General features: G+C 37.9%; 1 protein-coding gene across 12 annotated transcripts in view; it reads left to right on the forward strand.

Annotated features, from left to right (window-relative positions):
- DENND1A (DENN domain containing 1A) overlaps positions 1-22,428 on the forward strand; it is a 503,929-nt gene that overhangs the window by 63,778 nt on the left and 417,723 nt on the right. Inside the window, exon 3 of one of the 12 annotated variants that reach the window (XM_027614760.2) lies at positions 3,518-3,641. The exons of the other annotated variants lie outside the window; for them this stretch is intronic. The gene's annotated coding sequence lies outside the window, so the exon portion shown is untranslated. The remainder of the gene's footprint in view (positions 1-3,517; positions 3,642-22,428) is intronic. 12 annotated transcript variants of the gene reach the window in all.

Here is a 22,428-nt window from a genome sequence, read left to right on the forward strand (position 1 = left end):
GCTGTTTGGGTGTTGCTATCTCTAAGCCTTCTTAGTAGACAGAGCTGGAGAGTATGTGCTGTGTATGTGCACACACATTTGCATCTGTATGTATTTCTGTATCCATCTGTGTATACTGAAAAGCGTGAGTTCACGCCAATATTTCCAATTTCAATCTAACACCACAGAAGTCATTCTAGTTTTCTCCTTTGCATATTTGTAACTTCCTTCTTTGGCAGCAAGCAGCCAGGTTCCCGTGATACTTAATACATCTACTTATTAATCTCTGGTATATGACCATTCTCTCATCATGGCTGCCACCGCTCCCTTCCTAGCATGGATGCCTTTCCCCACTAGGGTTCTCATACCATATGCCACTCTGCCTCGGCTACTTGGATGCCCGCCTCATCCAGCTTGGGCTTTGACAACCCATGACAGGCTGGTCCTTCATTATGCATGCTTTCTTCTTCTTGGGTTTTGACACCCCATACATGACTGCCACTTCCCTCCATGTTGTCCTCATCCTGCTCGGGATTTGACACCCTGTATTAAGTGGCCTCTGCATGGATGTCCCTTTAGCCTCTCAGGTGTTCTGACATCTCACTTTAGGCTGCTGCTCCCTGTGGATGCTCTCCTCTCCCTGCTTGTGCTCTGACTTCTAACCCTGGGCAGCTCCCCCATGTGGACACCCTTGTTACTCTTCTTGGGTTCTGACACTCTCTGCTGGATTGCCCCTTACAGCATGGACCCCCCTCCTCAAGACAGAGTGCTTGGCCTCTGTCTCCCCATGTTGGGTGCCTTCCTTTGCGGACACCGTCCTTCACTGTTCTAGACTAGACCACTTGTGGCTACTTCTTGCCAAGTGTGGACGTGTTCCTTGACCTTAGAATTAAATTGTTAACTAGGAAGAGGGGAAGAAAAAGGGAAGTTTAATTTCTTGATCTCTTTTCTGTCTTTTTTTTGTCATCCAATTCCATTGTCTTTGTCTTGGTTCTGGCCGTCCTTATTCTTTCTTGGATTATTGCCACATAGTTGGTTTCCTGGGCTGGAGTTTTCCCCCTTCCTGTCTGTCTTCCATTCTGCTGTCAGTGAGATATGTGTACTCAATAGATACATGTGATCATGCTTGTCCCTTGCTTACACTCTTTAATGCCTTTCCATTACCTACACAGTAATACTCAAATCCTGGGCATAGTATACAAGGACCTTCATGACTTGACTGACCTCTCCTCCCTGATCTCTCACCAACGCCTGTCGTTGACCTTGACTAGCTAAATCACTCTAGTCTCTTCTGCTTCCATGCCTTAGCACTTGGTTTTTCTCCTTTCTGTGCCATCCCCTTTCTCATTTTCTTGGTGTACTTGCATTGTCTTTTAGGACTCAGTTCTGGTACCCCCTCTTCTAGAAGGCTGCCTCTGGTTATCCCTTTTCTCTGTCCACCCTTACTTCCCCCTCTCCCTTACCCCATGCAGACTTGGTTAAGATGACTTTCCTCTTGGTACCCTGTATACTGTATTATAATATCTCTTCCTATTATACTTGAGGGCAGGAACCATGTAGCCTACATTCTTTGCCAAAGAATTACCCTATTCAGTAGGTAGCTTGCTAAATGAAGAGACATTTAAAAATATTTCTGTTTTGGAGTAGTTCTCAGTTAGTGGGATTTGTTTTGTGCGAATAAGCAAGGCAGTATTAGTATTAGTTGTTTGTGAGGCTTTTGAAATAGCCCCATTTACATAGGACTGGACTTTATAATTGTATTTTTTTTTTTAGAGTGGGATTTTACCTATAGTTATATTTACTTGTAGAATATCTCCAGGGATTTATCCTTGTTTCCCCTAGCAGGGTGAAAAAGAGATTTAGAGTGTATCAAGGATCGGTTCATTATCTTCTCTTTCCCATGCACTGCGCTTATTACCACTATGCATGCAGTAGGCTACTATCTAGGTAGCTGATAAAGACATGCTTGACAGAGAGACAGGAGAGGGGAGACAGACTTCACACGGTTTGTTAACCATTTCCCTAATTGATGAAATCACTCAATTCATTTGTTTTTTGGTTCACTTTGCTTTCTGGATCAGTTTGAATTGAATTTTTTGATCAGAGGCAAAGTTGTAAGTAACCTCCAGGGTCCTATAACATGCAGTAGTTCTTTAGAAAGGTTGTGATTGAGGCCAAGAAATAGTCTCAGATTCCTGGGCAGGAGAGCCAGCCCAGGGCTGGAATGAACGTTCACTACTTACCATTTTTGTTAAGAGTGACTGGGAGGCCTGATTATCAGAAGAAAAGTACTAAGCATGATCAGGCTTAAAATGAGATAATGTAGAGGCGCCTGGGTGGCTCAGTCAGTTAAGCATCTGCCTTCAGCTCAGGTTGTGGTGCTGGAGTCCTGGAATTGAGCCCCACATCGGGCTCCCTGCTCAGTGGGGAGCCTGTTTCTCCCTCTCCCACACCCCCTGCTTGTGCTCTCTCTCTTTCTCTGTCAAATAAATAAATAAAATCTTTAAAAAAAAATGAGATAATGTAACAAATTCAAAACTGATGTGTAAATACTTCCATCTTGCCTCAGCTGTTGCTGCCCCATACTTGTGTCACCCAGGCTTTCCCTTTTGGTGCAAATTGTATGCTCAAATAGTACAAGTGACCTTGTGAAGGTGGAGAGATATACGTTTATTTTAGAAGTAGTTCATTTAGGTGTATTGGAATAAAGTATCTAAAAGAGCGGCTTCTTCATCTGAGAACTTCTCCAGCCCAGTGGCCTTGTGGAGAAGCTAGCATCTCCAGGCAGAAAGCTGGCTCTGAGGGCTGCCCTGGAGTGATAGTGAGTGGTTTCTTTACTCTGTTATTGAGCTCTTCTTGTGTCAAAAAAGAAATCTCTTAGAAACCCTCACAGAAGGATTTGTTCCTGAAAACCTGAGTGTTAGCAGAGTAAACTAGCTAGAGCTCATAATTTCGGTGTCTTCTATTCAGGGCCTTTTACGGAAGTGTTGTTTTAAATGAAATATTTTCTCTTTCCACCCCTCTCTCCTCTTCTTTTACACAACAGCTGGGGAGTCACCTCCACCCTGCCCTGTGCATAACCTGTCACTGGTTATTTACAGTCAAATTTAAAATGAAGAAAATCATCTTGGGGAATTTTTTTTTTCCCTTAACCAGCTGTACTCTGATCAGACAGTGCTTTTGAGTCTGTCAGGCTATTTAAGTATGGTTTATAGGGCGGTGTTTTCAGGATGTTCTTGGGATTCAGTCCTACTTTTCAATACTCCATATGCTGTGGTGCATAAAGTGACCATTCTTGTTTGTTTTAGAGCACAAGTGTGAGCAGGGGGAGGACGGGGAGAGACAGAGGGAGCGAGGATCCCAAGCAGGTTCCACACCCAGCGCAGAGCCCGATGCTGGGGGGGGGGGGGGCTTGACCTCATGACCCTGAGATCACGACCTGAGCCAAGATCAAGATTTGGGTGCCCAACCGGCTGAGCCACGCAGGTGCTCCTGACTATCCTTGTTTTTAATTGCTTAGTGATCCTATGTGTTTCAGTGGGGACTCACAGGTGCACCAGCAATGTGATGGCATCGCATGGATTTGCATGGTCTGAATCCCCGACAGCCTGGGCTTTCTTCATATACTGACTCATGAATTCAAACAGGTATTGGAGGGACCGGTAAGTGCAGAGGATAGAAACAAAACCCTTTGCTTTTAAGGAGTTTAAATCTGATGAGGAAAATAAACACTAAACCAGTAACTGTAGATATTTGGGATAAGTATATTAGAAAGAGGCCAGAGTGCTGTGGGAACGCTGTAGAGGGAGCAGGGAGCAAACAATTGTGTACCCAGTTGCGATGGAAATATATGTACACCCAGTCTCTCCCAAAGCTGTGCCCCTCAAAGTTTCATCCCATTATAGCATCAGCTCAGACCCCTCTATTCCCTGAACCGTGTCAGGCCTAGATGGGGATGAGGCACCTTAGATAGATTCCTTAAGTACAGCTTCTGAAGCACAGGCCCTTCTAATTTGTAAGCTGAGAGAATTTATCTGTCTTCCCCCCTCCCCATGTAATGGCGGGACAGTCTTAAGACCACTGCTCTAGACACCTTTCTTCCAAAAGGAGGAAGGGACATAGGAGCACACAGAAGGCCCTGCTCCATTGCAGTTCGGAAATAAGGCTGGGCAAATGCCAGAAGTTTCTTGATGGAGACTCAGTCCTACTCCTGAGAATGACTCTCCAGGGCTCCTAGTACCACCTTCTAGGCTTTTGGATTCTGAGTTATCTTTTTTTAAGAATTTTTTTAAAAATAAAAGGTTATGTTTTTTAACTCAGTAGTTTTTGCAGCCTGTTTCTGGCCTGTAGAGTTTGGTGTTTCCAATGCCTGTTGTTTTTTTGTTTGTTTGTTTGTTTTCTTCCATTTTGTGTTGTCTCTGTCACTTTCAGCTGCTCATGTTTTTCCCAGCACAGGTCTGTAAAGTCCTTGGTTCTCCTGTGGATCTTTTGGAATTTGCTCCTTCACATTATATTCATATTCACAAATGTCTTTGAGATTAGCCCTTTTCTACTTTGGGTTTCTGATGAGGCCACTGAGGGAATTATACTCTTAAGCTTATTAAAAGCCTTGCTATTTGACTGAATGGTTCTCTATAATACCACCTTGGATCTTTCACTGGTCTTACAGAGACTTTTAAAATTATACTTTCAGCTTCATCTTTAGACTGTGTTATCCTAGGAATGCTCTGGATTTGATCTTTACCCAGAGGCCATTTCTTAATTTTAACATCATTTGTCCTCTGAAGAGGCTAGAAATGGATAAAGAAATCCAGTTATATGCATACAATAGAATATTAGTAAGTAATAAAAAGGAACAAAATATTGATATACTCATCAACATGGATGGATCTCAACATGGTGATGCTGAGTGAAAGAAGCCAGACCAAAAAAAGAATACATACTCTCTGATTGCATTTATAAAACCTCATAGAAAGTGCAAATGAATCTACAGTGACAGAAACCACATCCGTGGTCTCCTAGGGATGGGTGGTGGGGAGTGGAAGGGAGGAGTAGATTACAAAGGAGCAGGAGGAAATTTTGGGGAGTGATTGATTGTGGCCATGGGTTCATCAGTGAAAAAATAGGCTAAAACTCATCAAATTATACAATTCCATCTTTTTATTTTCTTATTTTTTCCATCTTATGTTGAAATGTGTCTCTTACAAGTAACATTTAGCTGGGTCTTCTAAAATCCAGTCTGATTATCTGTATCTTTCACTGGGAATGCTTTTTATAGGCGTTTTCATATTTTTTTTTTCCTTTTTGCTCTCTTTGGATTAATCAGGCATTTTTATTGTTTCATTTATTTTCTCTTATAATTTGAATTTAAGTAGTATTTCTGTATTTTTTAATAGTTACACTAAAAATAATAGTGGCTATGACTTAATGTAAGGTTTGCTATGTACTAGTTACGGTTCTACGTGCTTAACATATAGCTCATTTAATCCTCACAAAACCCCTGTGAGATAGATACTGTTATTGTCTCAGTTTGCCAGGTGGGGAAACAGGTGGCATGGAGAGGTTATGTAATCTGCACAATGCCACACAGCTATCAAGTAGTGGATCTGCTCTAGTACTACATTACCCAAATAGTGTGCCTTTAGAATCCATGCTGTTAACTAGAACAAATATGTAGTCTCCGAGAACCTGCTTATGTGACTTAGCAAGTTAATTGGCATATTTACCCTCCTCCTGAAAAATATAAGGACTCTATATGGTTTAAACTTTGATCACTCCTCTCCCAGCTTGTATGCTTTTATTGTTACATATTTTACTTTAAACCTATATATTTAGTTTTAGATAGCCAGTTATTTAGATTAACCTACCTATTTTCTATTTTCTTTTTTCTTCTTGCATCTCAAACTTTCTCTGCCTGGGATAATTTTATTATAGCTTGAATATAATATCTCTTTGTTGTTGGCAAATCTCTGTTTTTGTTGACCTGAAAAGTTTGTTGTGTTTTTCTTTCCCTCCCGGATTGGTAGTTACTTTAAGCACATAGGAGCTATCATTTAAGTGTCTTCTGGCTTCTATTGGTGCTGTTGAAGTCACCTTGCATACTAGTTATCATTTTTAAAGGTAATCTGTCTTGTTCTCCAGTTTAGCAATACACATATGTCTAGCAGTGGATTTTTCTTAAGTATCTTGATTAAGATTCAGCTCTTGAATCTGAGGATTGAGATCTTCTTTATATCTCTAATTCTCATTTCTTCCCCTACTCTCTCCCTCCTTCTCACTTTTTCCTTCACAATTTTAAACCATGTTATTTTGTGTTTTCAATCTGTTTCTCTCTGCTGCATTTCAATCACTTCAAGTCTTTTTGTCCAGTTTCCTAGTTCTCTTTGCAGCTGTGTCTGATTGCTGTTAAAGCCATCAATTTAGTGTTAAATTTTTGTATTTATTTATTCATTTGTGCTCCACGCCTAGCGTGTGGGGCTTGAACTCACGACCCTAAGATCAAGACCTGAGCTGAGATCAAAAGTTGGACGCTTAACTGACTGAGCCACCCAGGTGCCCTAATTTTAATTATTTTTTAATAGCTTTATTGGGGTATGTAATTCACATATCATTCAATTCTCCCATTTAGAGAGTACAGTTCGATGGTATTTGTTGTATTACATTAATTTATTTAAATTATGGCAACATGTCTTTATATATTATAAAATTTGTCATGTCATCCATCTTAAGTGTACAATTCAGTGGCAATTGCATTCACACTACTGTGTAACCATCTCCAGAATCTATTACCAAAACTGTTTTATAACCCCAAACAGAAATTCTGTAACCATTCAGCAGTAACTCCCCATTTTCCCTCTGACCAGCCCCTGGTAACCCTCTAACCTACTTCCTGTCTCTGGATTTCCTTATTTCAGATTATTCATGTGAGTGGACTCACACGATATTTATCCTTTGTGGCTGGCTTATTTTCACTTACTGTTATTTTTCTCAAGGTTGTCTGTGTTGTAGCAGGTATTGGATCTTCATTTTTTATGGCTGGATAGTATTCCATTGTATGTGTATACTACATGTTGTTTATGACTCTTGGGTTGTTTCTACCTTTTGGCAGTCGTGAGTCATGCTGCAATGAACAATGACATATAGGTATTTGAGTCCCTGCTTTCAATTCCTTTGGGCACATACCTAGAAGTGGAATTGCTGGATTATATGGTAATTCTATTTTTCGCATTTTGAGGGACTGCCACGCTTTTTTCAAAAGCAGATGCACCATTTTCCATTCTGTGAAATAATAAGAAATAATGTATATTGGTCTTTGCCTCTGGTCCCTGACACGGGGCTCCTATAATCTTTGTAAGTAGAGGTACTAGGAGACTCTTTTGCTCTAACATTTAGTCTTTTTTTTTTTTTTTTTTAAAGATTTTATTCATCTGAGGGAGGAGAGAGAGAGAGAGAGCGTGAGCACATGAACCTGGTGGAGGGGCAGAGGGAGAGGGAGAAGCAGATTCCCTGCTGAGCAGGGAGCCCAATGCGGGCTCGATCCCAGGACCCTGAGATCATCTAACACTTAGTCTTTGACCACAGTTCTTGGCACAGACCTCCTACAACCTTTGTAATTTCCTAAGTCATAAGAACACTAGGAGCATCTTTTGTTCTAATATTTGGATTTGACTGCAGGTTCTGACACTGGGCTTTTAAATCCCTTGGAATTTCCTAGGGGGTAGGAGTGTCTTTTATTTTAATTAGGTGTCTCTGAGAGGGCTCCTCGATGGCTCCCGGATGGGAGCTGGTCTCCAGAAAGACCAGGCCGTGATTAGAAGCTTAGAATTTTTAGTCCCAACCTCCATTCTCTAGAGAGGAGAAAGAGGCTGGAAATGGAGCTAGTAATTGATCAAGCCGACATGGTGAAACCTCCATAAAAATAGTATGGGAGGCTTCAAGTTTATGAAAACATCCATGTACTGGCATGGTTACATAGCCTAACTCCGTGGGGTTAGAATGTCCTGTGCTTGGGGTTCTCTCAGACCTTGCCCCGTGTATCTGTTTATCTTGCTGTTCTTCTGTGTCCTTTATTATATCTTTTATCATATAATAAACTGGTAAACATAAGTGTCTCCCTGAGTTCTGTGAGCTGTTCTAGCAGATAAACCAGTACGAGGGGGAGGAGGTCAAGGGAGCCTCTGCTTTGTTTTTGTTTTTGTGTTTTTGTTTTTGTTTTGAATCTCTGCTTTGTAGCCAAGCCAGACAGAAGTTATGGGTAACCTGGGGACTGCCTTTTTCCCCCCATCCCCCTACCTACCTCCCCTCTGGTAACTATTAGTTTGTTCTCCATAGTAGTTAAGAGTCTGTTTCTTGGTTTGTCTCTCTCTCTCTTTTTCCCCTTCGTAAAGTTTTGTTTCTTAAATTTCACATATGAGTGAAATCATATGTGAATCATATGGTATTTGTCTGTATCTGACTTATTTCACTTAGCATTACACTTTCTAGCTCCATCCATGTTGTTGCAAATGGCAAGATTTCATTCTTTATGGCTGAGTAATATTCCAGTGTGTGTGTGTGTGTGTGTGTGGTGTGTGTGTGTGTGTGTACACATATATACATACATATATATGCACATATATATACATACACACACACATATATATATCACATCTTATTTATCCATTCATCTATTTGAAGCACTTGGGCTGCTTTCATAATTTTGCTATTGCAAATGATGTTGCAGTAAACAAACATAAGGGGCATATATCCTTTCAAATTAGTTTTTGTATTCTTTGGGTAAATACCCAGGAGTGTGATTACTGGATCATAGGGTAGTTCTATTTTTAATTTTTTGAGGAACTTCGTACTATTTTCTGTAGTGGCTGCACCAGTTTTCATTCCCACCAGTAGTGCAAGAGGGATGCCCTTTTTCTGCATCCTTGCCAATACCTGTTGTTCCTTCTGTTTTTGATTTTAGCCATTCTGGCAGGTGTGAGGTGATATCTCACTGTGGTTTTGACTTGTGTTTCCCTGATGATGAGTGATGTTGAGTATCTTTTCAGGTGTCTGTTGACCATCTGTGTGTCATCTTTGGAGAAATGTCTGTGTGTGTCTTCTGCCCATTTTTAATTGGATTATTCGTTTTTTTGGATGTTGAGTTGTATATCTTCTTTATATATTTTGGATATTAACCCTTTATCACATATATCACTTGCCAAGAAGTTGTGGGTAACCCGGGGACTACTTCTTGGGATTGGCATCTGAGATGGGGGCAATCTTGTGGGATTAAGCCCTTAAGCTGTCAAATCTGACACTGTCTCCAGGTTGATAGGAGGAGACCCAGCTGAAAAAAACCCCTACACATCTGGTGTCAGAAGTATTGTGAGTATGGTCGTAGTGTGAGAATGAAGGATAGACATGGGAAGAGTGGGTTTTTACAATCCCACAGCAATGTACAAGAGTTTCAATTTCTTTACATCCTTGTCAACACTTGTATTGTTCATCATCTTTTTATAGCCATCCTAGTGGGTGTGAAGTAGTATCTTATTGTGGTTTTGGTTTATATTTGTCTGATGACTGATGATGATAAGCACCTTTTTTGTGTTTATTGGGCTTTTATATATCTTCTTTGGAAAAATATATATTCAGATCCTTTGCCTGTTTATTAACTGGGTTATTTATCTTTTTAATATTGAGTTGTAAGAGTTCTTTATATATTCTGGATACAAGTCCCTTATCAGATATATGATTTGCAAGTACTTGATTTCATTTTGTAGATTAACTTTCCCTTTCTCTCTCTCTTTTTTTTAAAGATTTTATTTATTTGACAGAGAAAGACACAGCGAGAGAGGGATCACAAGCAGGGGGGTGGGAGAGGGAGAAGCAGGCTCCTGGCTGAGCAGGGAGCCTGATGCGGGACTTGATCCCAGGACTCTGGGATCATGACCTGAGCCGAAGGTAGACGCTTAATGACTGAGCCACCCAGTTGCCCCTAACTTTCCCTTTCTTGATAGTGCCCTCTGAAGCACAAAAGTTTTGAATTTTGATAAAGTCTTATCTATTTTTTGTTTTATTATTCATGCTTTGATGTTGTATCTAAGAAACCACTTTCCATCTTAAGGTTACACCGATTTATTCCTATGCTTTCTTCTAAAATTTTATAGTTACATTTCTTATATTTGAGTTTATAATCCATTTCAGTTGATTTTTGTGTATGGTGTAAGGAGGAAGTCTAATTTCATTCTTTTGCATGTGGATATCCAGTTGTCCTAAAACTATTTGTTGAAAAGACTGTTGTTTCCTCTATTGAATTGTTTTGGCTCCTTAAAAATTGACAATTATAAATATTTATTTTTAGACTCTTCTATTCACATCCTTATACAAATATTACACTATCTTGATTTCTGTAGCATTGGAGTAAATTTTGAAATTGAGACGTATGAATCTTCCAAGTTTGTTCTTTTCAAAGGTTGTTTTTTGGCCTTTCTGGGTTCCCTGCATTTCCATGCACATTTTAGTGTCAGCTTATCAATTTCTGCAAAAAACCCCAAAAAACCAAAAAACCCAGCTGGGTTTTTGATAGGGATTAAGTTGAATTTGTAGATCCATTTGGTGAGCATCACCATCTCAACATTGTCTTTCAATCCATGAACATGGAATGTCTTTCAATTTATTTTGGTAATCTTGCTGCAGTTTTGCTGAACTAGTCTACTAGTTCTAATCGTTTTTTGTAGATATCTTAGGATTTTCTTGACGTGAGATCCTGTCATCTGCAAATAGAGATAATTTTACTTCTTGCTTTCCATTCTTGATGGTGTCTATTTCTTTTTCTTCCCTATTGCCCTGGCTAGAACCTCCAATACAGTGTTGAATAGAAGTTACAGGAGTGAATATCCTTGTCTTTTTTTAAAAAACTTAAAGGGAAACATTCAGTCTTTCACCCTACAGTATGATATTAACTGTAGGTTTTTTTGTAGATGCCCTTCATCAGGTTAACCCCATTGAAGATCTGGTCCCCTTCTAGTGAGCAACACCTTTTTTTTTTTTTTAAATCCAGTTATACAGGCTAGAAACCTACTAGCTTTGTCCTTGTCACTTACCTTCTCACTCATCCTCCATATTCAATATATTAGAAAAATTTGATTGATTTACCTAAATGTCCTTAAAAACTAGGTATTTCTATCTCAACTATCATTATCTTGAAATTCTCACCTTTTTTTTTCCTCATTAGGTAACTCCCATTCCTTCAGATCATACTTCATACATTGTATCTTAAGGGAAACCTTTACAGATCACCAAAGTAAACTTGTTCCTTACACTGTATGCTCTTGTAGCACTTCTCATAACTTGCAATTAAGTTACTACAAGTCTGTGAGGGTAGGATTATCTGCTGTTTTCTTTACTGCTGTGTGGCCAGTGCTCAATACTAAGAAGATTTAATAAATATTTATGGAATGAATGAACCAGTGAAAATGGGATAATTTATGTGGAAATGCTTTTAAAATGAAAATTGCTAGAGAAACATTATTTTGATCTCAACATTTAGAATAACTGTTATTACTTTATTGAATTTACAATTTTTTGCTTGGCTGTAGAGAAATTCTAAGTTGTGGTATTTAAGGGTGGATCATCTTGGCTGGACTCACTTATTACTGATTAGGTTTTGTTTACTTGGATTATGGAATTAGTATAACAATAACAAAGTGTATGGTAAGATCTCTCTAGAAAGCACTGTAATCCTTCCTAAATGACACCTTCTTGGTAATTATCACATTTGGTTTAAGATTTCACTTAGCACAAAATGGGTTGCAGAAAGCCAAACCCTCGTATGTATTCAAGTAAAGGTGATGACTTTCTTCACAATAGAGCAGAGATGAAATAGCTCCCACATTTGTTATTCTGAATGGAGCCTTGGGATGAAATTCCAAGCAGCAGAATGCCACTTAACATTCTGCATGCTAGTTTGCTCTTTAGTAGTATAATTGTAAAATGAGGCAATAAAACCAGAGAGGATATAATATTTATACCTGTGCAGGCACTTCACATGCTAAAATGTCACACGGGACTGTTTACTCCATGCTGGTTATTTGGATAATGCTCCACCTGCCTAGTGACAGGAGGTGCTGAGTCTTGCATAAATCTTGAAAAGAAGGTTAGGGTTAATATAGTGAATTTTTCAGCAGGAAAAAAGAATACATCATATGGGATAATAGTAATGGCTACTCTTTGAGCACTGTTTTTGTGTCAGCACTGTACTGGGTCCTTGGGGAAAAGAGAGGGACAAAAGAGGAGAGAATTAATAACTGAATACCTTCCATGTGTCAGTTACTCTGCTGCATGCTGTACTTACAATATATCTCAACCTTATAACAACTCTGCCAGGTAGGTGGTGTTATCCCCATGTATATGTGACTGACTCTTCTTTATCTCATAAAAAAAATTCTAATGACTTCATTGGAGTTCTGTTACAATTATCATGTTTAAACTTTGTGTGTGTGTGTGTGTGTGTGTGTGTGTAATTATTTATTTTTTTAGTTTAAATAGCCTTTTTTTTGAGACAAAAAAAAATTAATGAGAAGAGACAAAGAAACATCAAAGAGCTTTTTCCTCTGATTGCTGTGTTAGAACTTTTGCCTGAAAATAGGTTACATTCCTTCTGTTTTCAGCTGAATCCTCATTAACTTTACATTTTAATGATGTCCAGGGCAAATTACACCATTTATGGTCAGTGCCTTAAAGGGATGCTTAAAAGGGACTTAATTTTTTTTTTCTTAAAATGGTGGATGCATTTACCCCAGAATATAAATTGACGTGGAATTCTTTAAAAAATAAATAACAAAAACTCTCTAAATGTGGGGTTGGATTTCCATTTCCAACTATTATAACAACTTAATTCAGAAGAAATTATTTTCAGCTTAAAGTAAATTAATCATTGAAGAGAGTTTTTATAATATTTGGAAGTATGTAACTGAAACCAGCGTCCTACATTTATGTTTGAAAATAGTTTCAGTTTCTCCTTTACTTGGATTTAAATTCAATTTTACTGCTTAGCTTTAGAAATAATTCATAGGTGGTAGATGCTCCATAGGAATAAATGAAGACAGCTTCTCCCAGTTATGAAAAAAGCAAGGGTGATTGAAATGCTAATATGTTGATAGACAGATTGTATTTGCACACGAATGAGGGAATATGCTGTAAGGTGGAACTCTTTACAGGATTCCACATTATTCAGTTTAAAAGAACAATATGAACTACAGAACTGTGCTTTCATTGTAAGCTTTGAATGCTTAATTATTATTAGATGATAAATTAGAATAAAGTGTCATGTTGTGTCAAATACTGTTTATTTCCTTAACAATTATTTGATAAGTGGATTAAGGGAAATTGGCCTGTCTGTTGAGAGAACTGTAATTATAGGAATGCCCATCGAACATCAGGTATTTTGTAAGGTTTGTGCTCCTGTTTTTGAAATGTGTTTAATTGAATCCCTTCTGTGTGCTAGGCAATGGGCTAATGTCCTTGTAAGGCTTTTTTGAATGCAAGGAGAGGAACTGCACTAAAACTAGCTCATGAAGGGCAGGGATGGAAGTGGATGGATCTATTGTAGAGGGAACAGGAAGCAAAATGCAGCTGGGGTTCCTGAGGACAGACTAGAAATGGAAAGTCGTGGATCCTTTGACTCTATCTCTTTCATTGTGGCTTTGCTCATCCCCCCCACAACCCTCCCTGACCCACCCGGGCTCTCTTGCTTCACTACTTATCTTGATATGGTTCACATTGATGTATTCAGCTTATATGATTTTTCAAACATGGATTCCCATGGCTAACAGACATTTTTGTGTTTGTTAACAGCATAGAGCAAGTGGCTCAGCCCAGGCCCTGGATGATCCCTATGGTCACCCAGGTGTTATGTTGCACTGCCTTTTCTGGGGGCCTCGGGTGAGTGGAGAGTGGAATATAACCAGATGGATAAGACATGGCTTTTTCCTTTGTGTAGACTTTTGTGAAGATAATGCACATAAAACTGATAATTTCTACTTAATGTGTGGAGGACTTCTCTGTAAATAAAAACATCCTGAACTATCTTAGTCATCTGCAATGTTTGGAAACTGAGGAAATGGAGAAAGGGTTTGGGGGATACCATTGAGGGCAGATGGCATGATTTTCTTTTGGAATGATGTTTCTGAAGTAGGACTCCCCAAGGGTCCAAATCGTTAGTTGGATCCTACTTGCAACTATGCAAGGAAACCAAGTTTACAAAGAAAAATAAGACTTCTTAGTGTGCAGCATTGAATGATTGGCAGAAATATTTAATATAGTTTGAGTAAGTTTGAGTTTGGTCCATTGTGGCTAATGACTCTTGCTTGTCAACATTTCAGTTTCTTAGTGACCTCATTAAAACACTAGTAGATTCTGAACTTGCCCCTCAACTGTATCATCATCATCTTGCTTCTTTTATAACTGAGCATTGAAATGGAGCAAACTCCAGGGGTAGATAAGAGTGTGGATAGGACATCTGTTGAGTTTCTGTTTGCTTAACATATACACACACATACATATGTATGCACATGTGTGTGTATTTTATTCTTCCTAGAGCCCATAAAATATGAATTATTGTCTCCATTTTACAGCTGTTGCAACCCAAGGCACAGAGAGATGAGGTAACTTGCCGTAAGGTGATAGAGCTACTAAGTGGTGGATTAGTGATTGGATTCTAGCCTGTTTCTTCCCACTATACCATGCTGCCTCTAAATAGACACCTGGGTTTGTAATATCTCTGTTTAAGGATCGTGGTTCACTTGTGTTGTGGAATGTTCAACTTCTCTGATGGCACAAGGTTTTGTTTCAGTATGGTTATAAAAGCAAAATTTTAGTTCAGGTATAGCCATTTATAAGCTTTGTGATGATAGGCTTTGTGAGTTAGCTCTTTATTTTTTAATTTGTAAAATGAGATTATTAATGGGGCCTGTCCTGGAGGCTTGGCATGAAGAATAAAGGAGCTAGTACAGTTTTTGTCACATGTGTTTCCGTAATGCAAATTCACTCCTAGCCAATTGGTAAAGAGAGGAATGGTGTCAAATAATATAGAAGTTGCATTGGTTTGTATATTTTATACCCCCAAGTTACATTAGGTGAATTCAAAGTAGATTAACACAGTTTTTCTTGGTCTTTACCTTTGAGCAGATTTTCAGCTTTAAGTTCTGCCTTTTTTGGGAGGTCTTTGGGAAGAGAGGTTTTGATCTTGAGGCTTGGAATGAGATTGACATTGATAGGGTAAGGACTCCTGAATTAATGCTTGCAGCCTTTATAGTAATTACATAGTTTTGAAAAATAATTTAAAAATAGTTTAGTATTTCAGTTTTCAGAAAAGCTATATATGTATGTATGTTTTTGTCATATTTTTACCCCTGGATAGAAGAATATGGTTGCTTCTGGGGTGTGGTGATCCAGCAAGACTATTTTGAAGTTGTGTTTTCTCCTCCTTTAAATTGACCTGGTTTGTTGAAAAATGCGCAGTCCTTTTAGGAGCAAGCAAGGGGAGCTAGTGGAATATCTTTGTTGAGTGTTGAGACACTGGTGTCTGTGAATGCACTGGGGTAGTGTATCACTTTGATTATTTTAATTACAGAAAATGTAGTAATATGGGGAGAAAACAGCATGCATAATATAAGAACGACAGGCTCTATACTCAGTTTGGAGTTTAAATCCTGGTCCTTCAATGGCCATTAAACTGACTTGAGCAAGGCAATAATTTTTTTGGATCTCTGTTTTCTCACCAATAATGCAGAATTATCCCCATCTGCCTCATAGGGTTCTTTTGAAAATTTGATGGCATTAGAAATTTAATGATATGAGGTGTTCAGAGTGCCTCACTCATAGTAGCTTTTTAGTAAATGTTTAGTAAGGGAACTACAGAACATCACAGAAATGCAGTTGTAACCTGTTTTGTGCAATTAATACTCCAAATAATCTTGTTACCATTTTTTAAGAGATAGATTTATTTATCTTAGAGCTCGAGCAGGAGGGGCAGGGGGAGAGGGAGAGAGAATCCTAAGCCGACTCTGTGCTTTCCCAGGTGCCCTTTATATTGTTACTGTTTTTGTAATAAGTCTGTCAAATGAAACAGAAATGGAACTTCTAAAAAAGTCTGGTGAATTTTGTAATGTGAATAACTACTTGTAAGACAGCATTAAAATTTTTTTTTAGAAAAACAGTGTATACCTGTATAAAATTTTGTTATAATGAAGTAATATTTTAATATTTTCTCAAATTTGAAATGAATAGTGTGTTATATTCAGTTCAAAAAATCCTATAATATGAAATATTTAAAAACTTAGACCAAAAGTATAATATATTTTACCTGCCTCCTTAGCTTTTGGGCCACTTTTCTTTGGAAATTGTATTTTATATCCTCTCCTTTAAATAAAAAACAAAGTATATTAGCTCTTTAAAAAAAAAACATATTTTTCCTCTTTATAATTTTATATGAAAAATAAATTTGGTTACTTTTTTCCTCTCACAGGCGCCAAGACTACTGAGTAAAACACCCATAGCTAATTTGCGTGAGCTTGGTTACACTGTTAACTCCTGGATTTCCTTCAGTCCTGTTAATTCATATGTGAACCCAGGGGTATTATTGCCCATTAGCCTTTCCTCACAGTTATTTTGTGAAAGTCAGAATTGATGTGTGGTGTTGTGCAGTCTTTGGAGGCACAGTGCCTTGGACATCCTGGGGTAAATTTTGTTCACAATTGGCATATAACAAAGTACCATAATCTGCCAGTGCCTTGTTTATGTAATTGTCAGTAAAATTCTGGTTCAGCAAAGACTTATTATCCTTGAAACTTAACCTACAATGTGCCAAGAGTCAAGAAGAAATAATAGTAAATGCTGTGCACCTACTGTGTGTCAGACACGCTGCTGGATACTTTATAAATAGGATCTTTAATCCTCATAACTGCAAAATGGAGTGTATTCGTCATTTGATGGAGCTAAGGAAACTGCCCCAATCACATTGCTTTTGCCAGACTTCATAGCTGCAGCTCTCCTCACTTTTATATTCTATATTCATTGCGACCCCATTGGATCTAATGGAAATCAGAATGTATTTTGATAGAAAGTTAGTGATTCCCTTCTACTTAGTCCCCCCCCCCCCCCCCCCGCCCTCACTGGAATAAATGAAGTGTGTTGTGGAGGAGTGGCAGAAAGATACTTAGATTTTCTCTAATGTTTTATGAAAATTAAGAGGAAAATTCAGACATATACACAACAAAGAGTGAGGGTAGTTGTAGTTTGTGGGCAGAGTTTAGGTTAACCAGATTTCTGGAAGGACCATTGGATTTTTGAGTTTATTATCGTGATTGGATATTTGTGTGTGGTGGGGGTGGGGAGTGGTGATGTGTGTGCTTGGCTCTCATAAAACTAGAGGGACAACAGATTTTTTTCCCCCCTCCATGACTGTATAGTTGAAAGCTTTCTTTTATCATTTTGCTGCCATATGTGTTTGTGAAAATCAGTTGCGTTGTAAAAATTCTTACTTCCTGGAAACCAGAAACCCATTCAGTAAGTGTCCCTGCCTTGACCACTTCCTCTTCATTATTTCTAAATGATAGTGCTGTTCTCGTAGCATTCCAGACGTTCATCTAGCTAGGATTCCTTTTTCACATTTGCTCTTTGGTGCATTTTCTCCTGTTTTATTTTGTTTCTTTGTTCTGATTAGTTCACCAAGTATAATAGAGGAGACATTTGCTTTGTTTTTTTTCTCTAAAGCAAGTTATTTTAGAGGGAGAGTTTACTAGTGATAAGAGCTGTTTATGTCCTAAGCGATTGATTTGTAATTAATGTTGCCTGGGCTCTCACATGTTGGCAGAATTGGTAACAGCTTGCAGAATTTTTTAAATTCACTTTTCTTTTTGGTATTTTGACAATGTCATTCATATCTCATGAAAAAGTACCTCAGACAGGTTAAATGTGTTAAAACATGGAATGAAAAGGATGGAAGGAGACCCAGTGCTGCCTAGAAACCTTGATCTTTTGCCAAAGTATTTAAACAATTTAGTGTTTTGGTTTCCTAGCTCCAAGCTGCTTCTCAAATCCCTTGCTAATTAATCCAGTTAATGCTTTGTAGACTTACTATATGCAGTGCTTTGGCTTGCTCGTCTATCGTTGAGAAGTCCGTTTTGTTTCTTGGAGCAAACTTAAGCTCTCTTCGGGTGCAGTGATACACAGGGGACTTGCTGACGTGAGTATACTTTTTTGTCTTTAAAACCATTGTTAATGTGAATGTATGTACATATATGTGCAGGTTCCCTGCTCTACCTAGTACTTAGGCTAAAAATTTCAAGATAAAAAACTGACACAAAATAGAAAACATGAATAGAAAACACCCTTTACACCAAACTAAAGAACTGATTATGTGAGTGATGCAAACTATTCAACTTCTTCAAGCCTCAGTTTTCTCATCTGTAAAATGGGGAAAATAATCTTTCTTGCAGTGTTGTTACAATAAAACGAATATCTTAAATGCTTAGCAAGTGCCCAGCACTTGGTAAAATTCAGGAAATGATGACTTGCTTTTATTATTGTGTTATGATGTTGAATAAATTCTTCGGGTGCTTGCTAAAATTTGGAGGTGGTAGAGTCCTTTCATCAGTTTTTCTTTTGGCAAAGGAATTTCAAATGTCTTAATTTGTGTCCAGGATATAAAAATCAAGCACTCATTCTTTTAGCAGGGATAGTAAGAAACACACAGCTGTATTCTGCTTCAGACTGTGGTTGTAAGACCCATTGATGTGAATTATCAATACAGATGATGTTTTTTAAAAAAGTTGACAGGTAAATTTCTCTCATTTGCTCACTTGAAAGCTTAGGTACAAAAAAAAAAAAAAAATACATGGGCTGTCCACCCGCCCCTCTCCACCCCGCCCTGCCAGTTAAATCAAACATGGATGCAAATTCAGGAAATTGTCACTGCTAGTGAAACTCATGATGACTTTTTGCTACCCCATTTCTGCAATCATATATTAAGCCTTTTAACCTCTGAGTATGTCCTAGTGATTCAGAATTGATAGGGTCCTCATTTGATCATTGGGGGAAATATCACCGCCCCCCCTCCTGCCCAAGGATTTCAGAGAAGAAAATTGGCTGGCAAACCATGTTACATTCTAATTTTTTCCCCCTACATACGTTAACAACTTGATGAACTATCACAAAGTTAAAACATCCATGTAATTCCCATGGATGTAAGTCAAGAAATGGAACATTACTAGTATCCATTCTTAGGTGTCTTTCCAATGATCACCCCCTCCATTCTCCCTAAAGAGAACCGTTATCTTCTAACAGCATTGATCATTTTTGTCCGGCTTTGAATACATGTAAGTGGAATCATATAAATAGTCATGAGGGTAATTTGGGTTTCTTTTGCTAAACATTAAATTTATGAGATTATCTTTGCTGTGTGGTCCTGTGATTTGCTTGTTTCATTCATTGCTATATGGTGTTCCATTACCTGAATATGCCGTAATTGATCCATTCTATTGTCCATAGACGTTAATGTTTCCCCTTTGGGCTATTTCTAGTAACGTGGCCATATGTGATTATTGTGACTCTATCTGGTGCTTACGTACTCACATTTCTGTTCTGGTAATGTAATTAGGAGTGAAATGGCTAGGTCACAGTGTATGTTTAATGTTAGCATAAAATGCCAAGCAATTTTCCAATGTGGTTGATCCAATTTACATCCCACTGATGTGTGAGAGATTCTGTTGCTCCATGTCTTCACCAACACTTAATATGTCTCTTCAATTTTTGCCTTTCTCGGTGGTAGTATAGTGTATTTCATTTGGGTTTTAGTTTGCATTTTCCTGATTACTAATGAAGTTGAACATCTTTTAATATATTTATTGGTTATTTGGGTATCTTTTTTTTTTTTTAAGTTCTTTGTGTATTTAAAGCCCTTTGGTGGTTATATATGTTATAGTTATCTTCTGTGGTTTATCTTTCCACTTTTGGTGGAGTCTTTTGATGAACAGAAATTTTTACTTTTTATGTAGTCCAACTTATTAATAATTTTCTTTATGCTTAATCCTTTTTGTGTTCTATTTTAAAACTCTTTCCCTGTTCCAGGGATTTAAAAGATTTTCTCCTATATTCTAGAGGTTTTTAACATTTAATTTTACCTTTCACATGTAGTCTGCAATTCACCTGGAATTGATTTTTCTTCTTTCTCTCTCTTTCTTTCTTTCTTTCCTTCTTTCTTTCTTTCTCTTTTCCTTTCTTTTCTTTCTTTCTCTCTTTCTTTCTTTCTTTCTTTCTTTCTTTCTTTCTTTCTTTCTTTCTTTCTTTCTTTCTTTCATGCTATGAGGTATAGGGTGGCAGTGGCAAAAAAAATGGTGCTGAGTCCTTGCTGTATATGATTTTAATTTTTAATTTTTAATTCTGTGAAATTTTTTGGGATTTGGTTTTCGGCCCAGAATTTGGTCAATTTTTGTAAATGTTCCACGTGTACTTTAAAATCAAGTATATTGTGTGGTGGTTGTTATAGTGTTCTATGTCAGGTTGATATTTTTCTATTCATCTGTGCCCTTACCAATTTTTTATCTTCTTGTTCTTTCACTTGCAGAAGAAATGTATATTAAAATCTCATTCTGTGATTGTGGTTGTTTTTTCATTTATCCTTGTAGTTCTGTCAACATTTGTTTTTTATATTTTATGTGCCTTTATTGTGGTTGCATACTAATTTAGAATGATTTCTTCCTAGTAAATTGAACCTTTTATTATGAAATAACTTTTTATATTTAGTAATGATTTTTGTCTTAAAGTTTACCTCATCTGATATTTTAAAAATTTGAGATATAATTTATATACCATAAAATTCACCATTTAAAGTGTACTAGTCAGTGGTTTTCTAGTATATACAGGGTTGTACAGTCATCACCACTACCTAATTCTAGAACATTTTTATCCTTAAAAAGAAACCCCATGCCTATTAGTCTCTACTCTTTCTCCCCATGCCTTGGCAACAATTAATCTACTTTCTGTCTTTATGGATTCACCTATTCTGGACATTTCTGGAATCATACAATATGTGGCCTTTTATGGGGTTTGTCTACTTTCACGTAGCATAATGTTTTTGAGATTCATCCATGTTATAGCATGTATTATTACTGCATTCCTTCTTATGGCTGAATAATATTTCATATGGCCCACCCTAATGTCAGCTCCTTCCTCTCTTAATCACTATCCTAACTTTATAGTGATCACTTTCTATTTTTCTTTATCACTTTATCACTCAGATGTGCCTCCTAGGCAGCATAGTTTAGTCTTGCCCATTTAAAGATTTTTAATGTGTCACTTTAAATTATTTAGTTTAAAGATTTTATTTTTTTAGAGAGAGTGTGAACAGGGAGAGGGGCAGAGGGGGAAGGAGAGAATCTCAAGCACACTGCTGAGTGCAGAGCCCAAAGCCAGGATTGATCTCGCTACCCCAAGTTCGTGACCTGAGCCGAAACCAAGAGTCAGACGCTTAACCATCAGCCATCCAGGTGCCCCTAAATTTCTTTTAAACTAGAAACTTACCTTCCATCACTTTCTTTTCACTGAAATTTATCTGTTGAAGAACACCAGGCATGTGACTTGTAGAGGTTCCCAAAATCTGTATTTTGCTGATTCTGTACTCAGTGTGCACTTTAACATGTTCCTCTCTCCTTTGTATTTTTTGCAAATTGGTTGTTGGGTCTAAAGGCTTGATTGGAGTCATGTTTGATCTCTTTGTCAGGACATAGGTGGTGGTATGTTTTTTCATGTGGGGACATCTAATGTCTAGGTACCTCTGTTTTTATGTTAAAAGCCGTTTTTGCTCACTGTCTAGATCTATTTATTAGTAGGACTGCTTTTACAAGGAGGCACTATCCCTTGTTTACTATTTGGTAAAGGTGTTACTGGTCTTGGGTAAAGACAGGATAAATGGTTGTTTCTTTCCCTTTATTTACCAGTTTTTAAGATAATGAATTAGTTTGTATTTTTCTGCTTCTTGCATGCCTGGTAATCTTTAATTGGATGCCAGAAATAGTGAATTTACCTTGTTGGGTGCTGGATATTTTTGTATTCCTATAAATATTAGTGACCTTTGTTCTGGGACACAGTTAATTTACTTGGAAACAATTTGATCCTTTTGGGTTGTGCTTTTAAGATTTGTTAGGGTCAAAGCAGTATTTAATCTGGGACTAATTATTCCCTACTACTGAGGCCAGACCCTTCTTTGTACTCTATCTGGTGCCCAGTGAATCATGAGTGTTTTTCCAGTCTAGCTGGAAGGAACAGTCACTATTCTTGGCCATATATGAGTGTGGGCACTGTTCCCTCCAGTTCTCTTGGATGATTCTTTCCTCTTCCTTGGGTAGTTTCCTCACATGCACGTGCAGATCAGCACTGTCCTGATTATTCAAGGGAGCCTCTGAAGGTTTCCAGAAT

This window comes from Zalophus californianus, chromosome 13 (assembly GCF_009762305.2).
Source record: "Zalophus californianus isolate mZalCal1 chromosome 13, mZalCal1.pri.v2, whole genome shotgun sequence".
Taxonomy (NCBI): domain Eukaryota; kingdom Metazoa; phylum Chordata; class Mammalia; order Carnivora; family Otariidae; genus Zalophus; species Zalophus californianus.